This window comes from Bos indicus, chromosome 13 (assembly GCF_029378745.1).
Source record: "Bos indicus isolate NIAB-ARS_2022 breed Sahiwal x Tharparkar chromosome 13, NIAB-ARS_B.indTharparkar_mat_pri_1.0, whole genome shotgun sequence".
In the NCBI taxonomy this organism is placed as follows: Eukaryota; Metazoa; Chordata; class Mammalia; order Artiodactyla; family Bovidae; genus Bos; species Bos indicus.
In genome coordinates, this window is record NC_091772.1 from 28694644 (window position 1) to 28710088 (window position 15445).

The window sequence follows — 15445 nt, forward strand, 5'->3', positions numbered from 1 at the left end:
AGGATGTCTTTTCCTCAAAACAAGCTTACAAGAAATTGACTGTTACCCCCATTTTACAGAAGAGGAAACCAAGTCTCAGGACAACTATGGAGCCTGCCAGGTTCATGCAACAGGTAGATGATGGACCTATGTTTGGTGGAGACAGGTAATTTGGACCTGAATCAGTCTGACACCAAGTCTCTGCTCATCTCAGGTACACCATGATGCTAATCTAAAATTACAAGTGGCTCCCATGTTCACTCCCATTATTTACAATGGCCAAGACATGGAAATAAGCTTAAGAGTCCATAGTGATGGATATATACATAAAGAAGTCGTTGTATACATACACAATGAAATATTATTCATCCATAAGAAAAGAGGGAAATCCTGCCTTTTGTAACAACATGGATGGACCTTGAGGGCATTATGCTAAGTGAAAAGAGTCAGATGGAGAAAGACACGCAATGTATGATTGCTCCTATCTGTGGAATCTAAAAAACACAGCAACAAAAACCCCACCAACTCATAGAAAAAGAGATCATGTTTGTGACTACCAGAGGCAGGGGTGGGAGGCGGGAGGAATTGGATGAAAACTGTCTATGGGGTCGCACAGAGTCGGACACGACTGAAGTGACTTAGTAGTAGTAGTAGTCAAAAGGTATAAATTTTCAGTTATAAGATAAATAATACTGGGGATGTAGTTTAACATATGTCATGATGATTGTAGTTAACACTACTGTATGAGAAGGAAATGGCAACCCACTCCAGTGTTCTTGCCTGGAGGATCCCAGGGATGGGGGAGCCTGGTGGGCTGCCGTCTATGGGGTCGCACAGAGTCGGACATGACTGAAGTGACTTAACAGCAGCAGCAGCAGATGCTATGTGAAAGCTGTTAAAAGAGCAAACCCCAAGACTTCTTATCACAAGGAAAAACAGTTTTTTCCTTTCTCTCTCTCTTTTTGTTTTTGGTATCTTTGCAAGATGATGGGCTTCCCCTGTGGCTCAGTGGTAAAGAATCCTCCTGTAATACAGGAGCCACAGGAAGCACAAGTTCAACCCCTGGGTGGGGAAGATCCCCTGGAGGAGGGCATGGCAACTCACTCTAGTATTCTTTCCTGGAGAATCCCATGGACAGAGGAGCCTGGTGGGCTACGGTTCATAGGGTTGCAAAGAGTCAGATATTACTGAAGCGACTTAGCAAGCATGCAAGATGAACTATGTTCATAAAACTTACTGCAGTAATCAATCACTCAACAGTATATGTAAGCAAGTCATTATGCTGTACATCTTAAACTGATACAGTGCTATATGGCAGTTACACCTCAAGAAACTGAAAAAAATAACTAACTGGAAAAAAGGGAAATAATTGTGGATGTATGGCTGTTTATTTTTTCCGGTGGCACAGAAAATGCATTTAGCAGTGTACAAATAAACTGACATGCATTTCTGAGCATTATAAATGATTTGGAGGACTGTATAAGGTCGGAGGAGAAAAATAAAACAAATGGACTCTCTCTGAGTCTTGGCCTCATCAAGTGTTTGGGAGGGACAGAAAGCAGGAGACTTTGAGCATTTTTGAAAACTGAGATTCACAATGAGTTCCATGTTCTCCAGCCCCTACACTGGGTACTTCCTCAGTTCCTGAGAACTGTCTGCTTTATCCAGAACATTCTTGCTAAACAACTGGCTTAGAAAGTCCTGGAAAGAGTCAGCATGCCCTGAACCAGAGAGTGAGCCAAACAGTTGGTTAATAACAAGATCAGCGCTCTCTCCTGGGGTGGCCCTGACTGTATGGCTGGGTGTGGGAAGGCAACTGTGTCTTGAAGCTGAAAGATTCAACAAACAGGCAGGCTCCTTTGAAAGGCTCTTCTGCCCGACTGTTAATGTTTATAAATCTTCCTGCTTCTCTTTGGCTTGTACTTCATCATAAGCAGAGTCTAAAGAAAAAGGAGGGGATGTAAGCCTTCCTTTGCTGGGGGAAAGTGTCTCATATTGAGAATCTAGCTGGGAACTGGGAATCCTTGGTGTTATTTCTGGCTGCAATATTAATTCATGGGGTTGAGTAAATCACTAGTTTTTTTGCTCCTTTCACTTCCCCATTCCATTCAGTCCTATTTTGGTCCTTGTATCTCTCTGGCCCCAAACTCTCCCTCCCTTCCTCTGTATTGCTAGCCACTTAGAAAGTTGATCATATATGGCAACTGTGAATACATCGGATGTTGTTTCTCCTACATCTTTTCCAGTATTTGTAATAATTTTTCTATTTGGGAAACTTTCCTTCTCCTATAGCTAAATCCTGTCTGGTCTTTGTCTTCCTCCCTGATTCAGCTCTGAGGTCTTGTCCCTTCTTTCTCTGAAATCCCACAGGATTTGTTGTCTGAACTTCTTACTTGGTCTCTATCTGCTACTGCCACACATCCCTAGTTATCTTTTTTCTACTCACCTGACCGATTTACGCAGCTGGTTTGAAACTTGTAGCAAATACCTTACCGAGGCTTTTGTTTTTCTCTCAGTATTAGTATACTGACTGTTGGAACTTAGTCAATGTTTGCTGATTCAAATGTAAAAGAGCAACGTTAACAATGGCAATGGGTGCATGCTAAGTCACTTCAGTTGTGTTCAACTTTTTGTGACCCTATGAACTATGTAGCCTTCCAGGCTCCTCTGTCCATGGGATTCTCCAGGCAAGAATACTGGAGTGAGTAGCTTTTCCCTTCTCCAGGGGATCTTCCCAATCCAGGGATCAAACTTAGGTCTCCTGCATTGCAGGTAGGTTCTTTACCAGCTGAGCCACAAGGGAAGCCCAAAAAGGCACATATATGGATCCTTAAGTAATTGTCAGCTATTATTATCAAGAACCTCTTAGACCAAGGTAATAGAATCTAGCCCAGGAGGCAGAAATGGCTGTGTATTTCACTAGATTTCAGGCAATGAAAAAGAGCCCTGTTTTTATCCTTCAGTCCCAAACACAACAAAGAAACTGCAGATAGGGAATTCTAGGAGACAAAGGCCACCCAATGACTGTATTGCAAGGATTATCAAATATGCCAAGACATGGTGACCCAATACTCATCACTCAAATGGCTGTGGGAGCCAAGGGTGGCAACATAAGGGACCTCCTTGCGGTAGATGGCTAGTAATGCAGAATGTGAACAGGTGATTTCTACAATCACTAGATACTGGCCTCTGATTGTTTCTTAGGAGTTGCAAGACCTTGGGTTGGGTGACCTAACCTCCCTTTTCTTACCTGTAAAAGGGGATAATAATAGTAGCTACGTTAAAGGATCATGGAGAAAATTAATGTATATGTAAAGCACTTAGAGGACTTTCCTGGTGACTCAGGAATAAAGAATCCACGTGCCAATGTAGGAGATGAAGGTACGATTCTTACATAGGGAAGATACCCTGGGGAAGGAAATGGCAATCCACTCTAGTATTCTTGCCTGGATAATTCTATGGACAGAGGAACCTGCCAGGCTACAGACAATGGGGTTGCAAAAGAGCTGGAAATAACTTAGTGACTGAACAACAGCCACAGCAAAGTGCTTGGAGCATAACTCAATAAACAATTACTTTAGTTTTATAGTCACCACCAGTCTCAACAAGTAGTTTCCTTGGTTGCTTGCAATATAGCCTTGGCAGAAGAGAAGGAATTACTCTTGACTAAGTTAACGAAATTCCCCAGCACTCCAAGTATTTTATTCTACAAAGTGGCTTAAATAAGTGAAATTTATTAGAAAACAAGGGCTGGAATTTTCACTATCTTTTCTCAGCAACCTCTTCTCTCAATGATAATCAGATAATGTCTATCCACCTTCTTCAAAAGCTGGTTTGTTTTTTTTTTGTTTGTTTGTTTTTTAAGATTTGATCTCAATACCCTGCGGTGACATTTAAGAGCAAGGCCAGGTTGTGACACAACAGCTGAGCCAATTTTTTTTTTTTTCCATGGGTTTAGCTAAGGTTTCGTGGGCACAGGAGGAAACTAAATGTAACCTCAGGGGTTCAAGGAGGTCATATCTACCTCATCAGGATCCTCTAGACCTGCCTCTGAGCACACCATGAGAGCTGGCACTTGCTGCCCCTCTGCTGCTATGCCTGGATCAGAGCCCTCACATGAAGTGTCAGGTGTAATTTTCACCCCAGGCCTGGAGAGCAACAAGGACAGCCTCTTGCTTGGAAAATGCTGGGGGTGGGAGGTACCCTGCCCTCTGGACTTGGCCAAGAGAGAAAGCAAACTGCAGGTAATTTGGCCCAAACCAGCAGATGCTGCTCCAAAAAGCCACAGTGCTTGCCCTGAAACAGGGAAATCGCAAAGCAAATGCTCGCCTAGAAAGCACAAACAAAGCTGCCTGGTATTGGAGAGGCAGCCCCCATGCTTGGATCCAGGCTTGGCGGGGAGGATAGATCAGAGGGCCCTTCAGATTTCTAGGAAACACCAACCTTGGGACTCTCATTCAGCGCTGGGTCCCCAGAGGCCACCACTACCTAAGTTACCAAGATTGCCTACTTTGAATCTTGGGTCACAGCTTACTTCCTGACATAATTGTCTGTCAAAAGACTTCCTTAAATTATCCCTGGAAACTGAAAGGAGACTCACGAAGAACAATCTTGCACAAATTTTGGAAATTGAGTATTTTTTTCCTTCATTTAGAATTTAAACAATATTGTTTTATATCCCCATTCATTTCTCAGTGTAGATGATACAAAAGGCTCAGGCACCTTTAAATTTGCCCTTATTTTATAGCAAATGAATACATTAATAATAATAGCTTAACATCTATTGAGCTGGTATTATTTATCATACTCGCTCTAAGTATTTTATATGTAATGCCTCATTCAATCCTAAAGATAACCCAGGTCTCCTGCATTGTAGGCAACTCTTTACCATCTGAGTCACAAAGGAAGTCCCCTAAAGATAACAGTAGGTGGTAAATAGAGTTATTTGTTTCCTGGATGAGAAGATGTGCTCTGGGGATTGGGATTTCATACCTAGTTCACTGACTTAGGGTACATGCCCTAAGCCCACTGCAATAGGTGGGCCAGGTACCCACCTACCTGTTCTTCCCAGCTTTCCTAGCAGGTGGGGGTGGTCATGTGACCACCTTCTGGCCAATGTTATGTGAGTATAAGGGAAGAGTTCTACTTCGAGGTCTGGACCATGAAAAACTCTAAGGGTGCTTCCCTGCCCTGTTCTTCTTTATTAAATAAATAGGCCACTGAGACCCTAGAGGAGGGACAAGTCATGAGATGACCCTGAATGATTCTGGGGAGGGCTGTATGCAAACCAGAACAAGTTAGACTTACTATGAGTGAAAACTACATTTCTGTTGGGATAAGTCACTGAGATTTTCAAGGTATCTACTGCAGAAGCCCCAGTTACTTTAATTCATGTACCTGGTGAGGAAAATGAATTGATTGTCTACAGTTAAATTGCTATTGGGACTTCCTGGTGGTCCAGTAGTTAAGACTCTGCACTCTCAATGCAGGAGGCCCAGGTTCGATCCCTGGTCAGGGAACTAGATCTCACACGCCGCAACTAAAAGATCCTGTGTGCCAAAACTGAGACCTGGTGCAGCCGAATAAATAAATCTAAAAACCCATTACTGTTAGTGGACCCTTAGGGCAGAACTGCCTAGTTCTACCCTGTATCTTTTCTCTCAAAATGCAGGGTGTGCAAACATAATGAGGAAATTCCCTTCCAACTTAGAAAGATGATAAAGAGATCCCATGCCCTGCTTCCATCTCCCATCTTCCAAAGAGAGCTAGCATGACGAAAATAATCAGATTGCACAATCATCATTTATTAGGAACCCATCTGGTGTGGGGATGAGCTCATAGCCTTGAGAATAAAGAAAATTTCCAGCTAAGACTGGATGGTGAGGCTTCTAACGCAGGCCAGCTGGTTTTCAGAAGGTCTAGTGCCAGGTTAGAACAAGGCTCTGTGATGAGCGGCCAGCGGTTAAGCAGTGTGGACATCATTACTGCAAATGATATAAATCGCATTACACTTATTACATAAAGACGCATGACTGTTAGCCTAACAAATTCAGTCTAGTTGTGCCCCTTTTTTTGCTGCAGCAACTTTAAGCTGGCACATTGTGTTGCTTCTGCTCATTCCCTTTACCTAGTTCATACCCACTCGTCTTTATTAATAAGACCTCTGCTCATCTACTGTCTTCTCAGGAAGCCCTCCTTGATGTCACAGAACAAGTAGGTTTCCCAGTGAAACTCTCTCAGGCCCTCAGGTAACTTGTCCTCAAAGCACTGACATTCAATTTTAATTTCCTGTGAGTTTGCATAGTTATTAGTTCTGTTGAGTGAGTGATTGTCAGAATTCCACCACTGTAATATAATCTGTAAACAAATATGGTACCGTGTTCAGTTTTGTTCACGATCCCATCTCTAGCACTCAGCATAATATCTGCACACGGCAGGTGTTCTTTCATTATTTGTTAGATGAATGAGCAAACACCTGAATAAATAAATGAATGAATCCTCATTTAGTGAAGAAACTGAGGTAGAAATATGTCATACCCAGATTTATTGGTAAAGATAGGAATATACTTTAGAATATCGGATTTCTGCAGCTACTACTGCCCATCATCTTTCAAACAACTCTGTAGAAAGAGATGCCTTCAAATCAGGTGACACTTGCATAGGTGACCATCACTCCAGAACAAATGTGATAACACAGATGCTGAGATCCTCTCCCACAGGAGGCTAGTCACTAACTTCTCTGAGCCTCAGTGCAGTGTCCTCATTTATAACACACCCCTCTCCCACCCCCACACTGGCATTGAGAATCAAAAATAAGAGAATTCATTTGACAATACCCTATTGACTCTGTGCATGTATGTTTTGCTTAAAGTTAGGAAGTTTGAAAATTGTCTCTCGATGGGATTTTTGAAAAGACACTGCTTTGTGAAGAAGATGGCATTTTGAGGATGTTAGACAAAGACTCACCATTTAGTTAAATAATCATTATTTCCGGGCAATGGCAGAGAAATTAGATCTCCCACAGTTTCCATCAGCCTCAGCCCTAAGACCTTTAAACAATCATACAATTTAACTAAAAAATTGGCTACTCTCCTTCTGTTGGGATGACTATTTCCAAAGCCCAACCTGAGTAGAAATTTAGAAGCCTTCATTATTCAAAGGTAGTGTGATATTTGTCAAAAGAGAAACTTCTGAGTTGATTTCCACAATGCTTTCAAAGCAGATTAGCATCTGTTGGGAGGGACTGGCGCAAAGTGAGCATTGCTTGATGCAGTAACTGACAGCTAATTTTAAACCATGAAGTATTATTTTCTCACTGGAACCAAGGAAAGTGCTTTCAAGAAGGATGAAAATCTACCGCATGTCAGACTCAAAAATATTTTCTGAACAAAGTAAAAACTGAGATCCTACTTTGCAAATACATTTCTAGAAAATTCAAGAATGAGCTTTGCAGATTCATGAGGTTCTATTGCAAAGACGTGACTCCTATCAATGTAAGAAAATGCAGTTGCAAAGATGTGTGTGTAACATTCAAGCACATCAGCAGAAATGCATTCATATAACCCTTTACCAACGGGCACAAATAGCTGTAATGAGTGGCAGAAAAGGTTGACGTAAACAAATGCACAGACTTGACAAAAGGTAGAAAGAAATAGAATAAGTTTGGTAATTGTTTTGCTTGGTGCAAACCTATTTTTTCCCCTTTAACTATAACATATGTTGTAGATCATCGGAGGAAAGGCTCAGCCCCACAGCATATGTAGGCACTAAATAATACAAAAAGCACAACCCCTGGAAAACATACATTGCTGGAACGAAATGATGAAAGAGGAACAGCAAAAATAGCAAATTGAGCATCAAAGCCTAGCTTTGCACATGTGGGAACGTTTCCTGGAATCATGGCATCATCCACTGGTCCCAGACTGGTTGTATTAGTGGCTTTAGAAGATACAAATAAATCATTGCAAACCCAATCCCCTTTTAGAGGAATTATTCATCATTAGAAGAATTTACCACTGACATCATTATAACTCATCATACAGACAGTTGATAAAAATGCAGTTTCAAAATCATTCCTATTTGTAGAACCTCTCAGTTTCAGAAGCACAATTCCCATTAAAAGAAAAACACACAAGCCATTCTCTGTGATCCCAGGGTCACATCCCAGGGTGATAAAGCAGTCTTCTCTGTCATTGACTTCTTTGTTTTTGTTTGTTTTTCTGGCAGTGTTTGTGGGAAATTCAGTACATACAGGTCAATGCAGGGCTGATTCTGTCAGCCATAGAGAGGCAGTGCCAGAGCACTGGGTTAGAACCTCTCAGTATAAATAAAAAGGACTCTCCCCAAATTCCCAACACCTGGGTGTCACTTTGGCTCCTGGTCCATATTCTCTTCTAGAAGAAAGTGATGGATGATTTTAAATACACATAAGAAACCATACTCCTTAGAGGAAGGTGGGAACATACACTGGAACATTTTTCCACTCCTAGTTTCTCCCCCACAGCTTATATCCTAAAGTCAGGAAGAGCAGGTAAATTTCCTCTTTGGACTTCATTCAGCAGCCTCAAAAAATAAAAAACAGAAACAAAGCTAACAACTCTCATGAAGGGTGCCGTTTCTGCAAATAGACCAAAAATGAAGAAATTGAAAAAATGAATGACATCCAACTAAAAAAATAAACTAAAACAGACTCACATATGCCATGCATATGTGCTCTTCATCTTTGGAGCCAGAAACAATTTATGGCACAGCAATAATTTAAGTTACTGGTCTTATTTATCTTATTTCTCCTGTAGTTCATACTCATGATAAGCGGTTGGGCAGGAGGAAAAAAAGGTGGCTTCATCATGATGTTAATGAACTTAAACTTCAGGGCCTGTCACTTCTTGGGATCTCTTCTAGGGCTCTAGGATGATTGCTGGTAATATGTGTACACAGTCACAGTTGCATAATGGAGCTATTATAATTGCAATCAGTTATGTCTACTGTCTATTTCTGCACTGACCTTCCTTCTGCTAAACTTCCCTTCTTGATGACGTAGCATTGGAATGGCCATGGACACTTTCTGGAGCTCAGCTCAGGGGCACTTGAGTTGCGATACACGTAGTTTGGGTTAAAAGAATACATGTTTGAAGTTCACGGTCATTTCCATTTATCTATGAAAAGATGGGACTACCTGGTGGCTAAGATGGTAAGGAATCCACCTGGGTTCCATCCCTTGGGTGGGAAGATCCTCTGGAGGTGAGCATGGCAACCCACTCCGGTATTCTTACCTGGAAGAATACCCATGGACAGAGGAGCCTGGCAGGCTACAATCCATGAGGTCGCAAAAAATCGGACATGACTGAGCGACTAAGCACACAGGAAAAGATGGAAATGGATGATGCCATTGAAGGATTGGCTTTCAGTCATACTCCTCACCCCCAAGTGTTGACTTAACCTGTATTGTCCATAAAGGTACAGGGCCTGGGGTCTTATCCAGATATTACTACATCTTACAGCACCTGGTTATGGAACTATGTGGCCTCCACATAGGAGAAATCAGGCTTAAAATGCAGGGAGCCAAATTTCAGCAACATGATTATCATGATCAAGATTATCATACTAAGTGAAGGAAGCCAGACAGGGAAAGACAAACGTCATATGATATTGCTTACATGTGGAATCTCAAAAAAATGATACAAATGCACTTATTTACAAATCAGAAATAGACACACAGGCACAGAAAATAAACATCTGCTTACTATCTGACAGTGGAATGAGCTTCCTTCAGCTCAGAGGCTCTTCGGCTGGATGCACAATAAATACCTAGAAACCTTAAAAAACATACATACATAGGCTCCAGATCAATTAAATGAGAATTGCTGGGAGTCAGACCTGAGCATGGGTGGCTTTAAAAGCTCCCCGACAGAATCAAAAGCCCAACCAGGGAATGATAGCCATCACTTCAGGCAATGGAGAAACCATCAACCATGAAAGCATTGCTATGAAATAATAGGAAAAAAGTTATATATATATATATATAGGTCTCTGTCTTCCATTTCCGGCACAGAGCTCCTTAAACTCCTGTAATTTTTCCTTAAAGAGCACTGGGAGCATTTTTTGTTCTTATATTTGGACTTCAACCCTGGTTCCTGACACAGAGCTCTTAAACCCCTTAGAATTCCTGAGTGATAGGAATGTCTTTTGTTTTAATGAGGTGACTCTGTTGGGCTCTTGGATGGCTTCAGAATGGGGACTTGTCACCAGAAAGATCAAGCCATGATTGGAAGCTTAAAACTTTCATCTCCATCCTCATCCTCTGGGAATGAGAGAGGGGCTGAAGACTGAGTTAATGATTGAGCATGCCTACATGATGAAGCATCCATAAAATTTCAAACATATGGGGTTCAAAAAGCTTCTGGGCTAGTAAACATATCCATATGCTGGGATAATGTGCATCTCAGTTCCACAGGGCTAGGAGCTCCTGCACTTGGGACCTTCCCAGACCTTGCCCTATGAATCTCTCCATCTGACTATCCATCTATGTCCTTTCTCATTTCCTGTATCATGTAATAAACTGGTAAATGTGTTTTCCTGAGTTCTGTAAGCTCTTCTAGCAAATGACCAAATCCAAGGAGGGGATCATGGGAACCTCCAATTTGTAGACAAGTCAGCCAGAAGTTGTGGGGTAAACTGGGGATGTGTGATTGGTGTCTGAAGAGTAGGGCAGTCCTCAACCTGAGCCCTTAACCTGAACTTGTGCTGCCTCTAGGCAGTTAGTGTCAGAATTGCTTGGTGTGGAAAATCTAACCACACCACAAGCATTGTGAGTGTGATAGCAGCATGAGAGTAAAGAAAAAGAGAGAGTTTTCCCTAGACAAACAAAATACATAAAAATGGCCATTCATCACCTTACCACTAGTAAGTAAAGGCATTCTTGATGAATTTTTCCAAAGATAAAAAACAATAATAATACAGTATATTAAAAAATAATCATTTTTCATTGTTGTGCATTGTTGTTCAGTCGCTAAGTCATGTTCAACTCTTTGTGACCGCATGGAGTGCAGTATTCCAGGCTTCCCTGTCCTTTACTATTACTAAAGGCACTCCACTCTTAATGAATTTTTCCCCAAGATAAAAAACAGTAAGGATACAGCATATTAAAAAAATGATAATGAAAAACTAAAAAGAGAAGTGCCATATAATCCAGCAATTCTACTCCTGGGTGTATATTTGAGGAAAATGAAAACACTAATGTGAAAAGATACATGCACCCTAACGTTCACAGCAGCACTGTTTACAATAGTCAAGACATGCAAGCAACCTATCATCAAAAAAGAACACAAGTAACAAACGGTGAGGACGTGGAGCAAAAGGAACCCTGGTAGATTGTTTGTGAGAGTGTGAATTAGTGCAGCCACTGAGGAAAACAGTATGGAGGCTTCTCAGAAAACTAAAAATAGAACCACCATGTGACCCAGCAATCCTACTCCTGGGTATATATCTGAAAAAAAAAAAAAAACCAACCCACAATAATTTGAAAAGATACACGCACCCTAATATTCATAGCAACATTATTTACAATTGCCAAGATATGGAAGCAATATAAGTGTCCATCAACAGATGAGTGGATAAAGATGTGGTATGTATGTGTACACACACACACACACACACACAATGGAATACTACTCAGTCATACAAAAGAATGAAATTCTGCTATTTGCAACAATGTGAATGGATCTAGAGGATAGTATGTTTAGTAAAGTAAGTCATACAGAGAAAGACAAGTACTGTACTTTATATGCAGTGACACAGATATCACTTTATATGTGGAATCTAAAAAATAACACAAATACGACAAAACAGAAACAGATTCACTGATACAGAGAAGAGACTAGTGGTTATCAGTGGGGAGAGGTAAGGGAGCAGGAGCAAGAAAGGAGTAGAGGATTAAGAGGTACAAATTACTATGTATAAAATAGGTCAATAACAGGGATATACTGTACAGAACAGGGAAATACTGCTATTATTTTGTAATAATTTAAAATGGACTATAATCAATAATCCATAATAATATTGTCATTGTGTTGTACACTTGAAACTAGTATAATACTGTAAATCAATTATACTTCAATAAAAATAACAATACTTTCCATTTGTATATACTTCAGCAGTTGCAGCACACTTTCACAAATACGTCCTATTTTACCCTTACACTTAAAAAAAATTAACTTATTTTAACTGGAGGCTAATTACTTTACAATATTTTAGTGGTTTCTGCTATACTTTGACATGAATCAGCCATGGGTGTACACGTGTTTCCCATCCTGAACCCCCCTCCCACCTCCCTCCCTACCCTTACACTTTAGCTAAGCTATATTCTATAATGGAGAAGGCACAGGCTAGGGGAGAAAAAAGACTGTTCGAAAAGTCTTCCCTGAGCAAAATTAGTTACTCTGAACTCTTCCTTTGAAAACTCTATTTGTTTTCTGACTCTTCCCCAGGAGGCTGTGAGCTTCTGAAGACAGGCAGGTATTTTGCTTTGAGTGTCCATTTAAACCAAACCTGCTTGCCAGTGTGAATGGGCCTGGGAATAGGTGACAGTGCCCTGGAGATGGTATGTCTCGATTGGGATTCCTTCAGTCCACCCCCATTCCTTCAGTTCTAATCCCTAAAAAAGGCAATGCCAAAGAATGTTCAAACTACTGCACAATTGCATTTGTCTCACATGCCAGCAAAGTAATGCTCAAAATTCTCCAAGCCAGGCTTCAACAGTAAGTGAACTGTGAACTTCCAGATGTTCAAGCTGGATTTAGAAATGGCAGAGGAGCCAGAGATCAAATTGTCAACATCCATTGGATCATCGAAAAAGCAAGAGAGTTCAAGAAAAACATCTACTTCTGCTTTATTGACTACACCAAAGCCTTTGACTGTGTGGATCACAACAAACTGGAAAATTCTGAAAGAGATGGGAATACCAGACCACCTGACCTGCCTCTTGAGAAACCTGTAAGCAGGTCAAGAAGCAACAGTAAGAACTGGACATGGAACAACAGACTGGTTCCAAACAAGGAAAGGAGTGCATCAAGGCTGTATATTGTACTCTGCTTATTTAACTTATATGCAGAGTACATCATGGGAAATGCTGGGCTGGATGAAGCACAAGCTGGAATTTAGACTGTGGGGAGAAATATCAATAACCTCAGATATGCAGATGACACCACCCTTATGGCAGAAAGTAAAGAGGAACTCAAAAGCCTCTTGATGAAAGTGAAAGTGGAGAGTGAAAAAGTTGGCTTAAAGCTCAACATTCAGAAAACGAAGATCATGGCATCTGGTCCCATCACTTCATGGGAAATTTGTATGCAGGTCAGGAAGCAACAGTTAGAACTGGACATGGAACAACAGACTGGTTCCAAATAGGAAAAGGAGTAAGTCAAGGCTGTATACTGTCACCCTGTTTATTTAACTTATATGCAGAGTACATCATGAGAAACGCTGGACTGGAAGAAACACAAACTGGAATCAAGATTGCCGGGAGAAATCTCAATAACCTCAGATATGCAGATGACACCACCCTTATGGCAGAAAGTGAAGAGGAACTCAAAAGCCTCTTGATGAAAGTGAAAGTGGAGAGTGAAAAAGTTGGCTTAAAGCTCAACATTCAGAAAACGAAGATCATGGCATCCGGTCCCACCACTTCATGGGAAATAGATGGGGAAACAGTGGAAACAGTGTCAGACTTTATTTTTCTGGGCTCCAAAATCACTGCAGATGGTGACTGCAGCCATGAAATTAAAAGACGCTTACTCCTTGGAAGGAAAGTTATGACCACCCTAGATAGCATATTGAAAAGCAGAGATATTACTTTGCCAACAAAGGTCCGTCTAGTCAAGGCTATGGTTTTTCCTGTGGTCATGTATGGATGTGAGAGTTGGACTGTCAAGAAGGCTGAGCGCCGAAGAATTGATGCTTTTGAACTGTGGTGTTGGAGAAGACTCTTGAGAGTCCCTTGGACTGCAATGAGATCCAATCAGTCCATTCTGAAGGAGATCAGCCCTGGGATTTCTTTGGAAGGAATGATGCTAAAGCTGAAACTCCAGTACTTTGGCCGCCTCATTCGAAGAATTGACTCATTGGAAAAGACTCTGATGCTGAGAGGGATTGGGGGCAGGAGGAGAAGGGGACGACAGAGGATGAGATGGTTGGATGGCATTGCTGACTCGATGGACGTGTGTCTGAGTGAACTCCGCGAGTTGGTGATGGACAGGGAGGCCTGGCGTGCTGCGATTCATGGGGTCCCAAAGAGTCGGACACGACTGAGCGACCGATCTAATCTGATCTGATGCTTTCTTTTCCAAGATCCCTAGCCTGGCTCTGCAGACAGCTAACTGGTCAACGTGGCCTCTTAGGTCAGTGAACTCGTTTAGACCTGCTGCCCTTGCTTTCCCCTCCACAAATGCCTTTCAAACCCACCTGTGGGAATTACCTGTTGGCTGAAGACAGGCTGTGTGGGTCATAGGCAGCTGACCTCTAGGCTGACCATTTTGGCTTGGCTGGCCAGTCTGGCATGGCCAGAGACAAATCATGGACAAGCATGAGGTGTGATTAGCTTTTGAGTCCCAACTGCCTCCCAAGGGCCAGGTGTAAAACTGCTCTTCAGTAAGTGTCTGATGAATTGAGTTGAAGTTGAAGCAGGAGGAAGGTTCTTCCAGGTCTGCTGGCCAATAATTCCATGTTCTCTCCAGTACACTTATAGCATGAAGGAAAGTCTTTAAAAAGCCCACTGACATTGGGCTAGTGCATTAGAATCCTGATTTTTATATAACTTAATGAAACATAAAGCGAGGAAAACAGGAGAGAAAAGAATGTGGGAGAGGGACTTTCCTGGAGATCCAGTGGTTGGCATGCTTCCACTGCAGTGGGCATGGTTTTGACTGGTTGGGGAACAAAGATCCCACCTGCCCCACAGTGCAGCCAAGAAATAATAAAAATTATAATAAAAAAGAAAGTGGGAAACAGAAGAAGCCAGGACTCCCAAATTCATTTGTAATTAGCAACAAATAGGACAGACTCATCTGGTTTAAGGAATTAGCCTCAACACCAAGCTGTTGAGATTTGACTCCAAAACCAAGGTTTTAAAAAAATCCTCAAATGGACAAACCAGCCATGTTAGTTTCTGTTTGTATCTCCCATCTGGGTGATTTTTTTCCCCCCAGATGTCTTTCAAAATCACAATTTGTCATGGGAAACACTGTAAAGACTTTTCAGATTCTTGTCAAATTTGGGAAGACTTCTTTCAAGTTTCTTTTATATATGATCTATTACAGACATAACCTTATTTGCTGTTTATAGCAAAACTATAGGCATATGCTTTTCAAACACAAGAATTCTGGGGGAAAAAATCCTCATTTTTAGAAACGACTTGAATGGTCTTCATCCTGTCTGCCAACAGGCAGATGAAGAAGTAGAAGGAAGGGGTTCT

General features: G+C 41.5%; 1 protein-coding gene and 1 non-coding gene across 11 annotated transcripts in view; one reads left to right on the forward strand and one right to left on the reverse strand.

The window, feature by feature from the left end:
* The window catches only part of FRMD4A (FERM domain containing 4A), a 750010-nt gene that overhangs the window by 310697 nt on the left and 423868 nt on the right, over positions 1 to 15445 (reverse strand). The gene's annotated exons all lie outside the window — the stretch shown is intronic.
* TRNAE-CUC (transfer RNA glutamic acid (anticodon CUC)) lies at positions 5426 to 5498 on the forward strand. Its single transcript has one exon. It is a non-coding gene; the product is annotated as a tRNA-Glu (tRNA).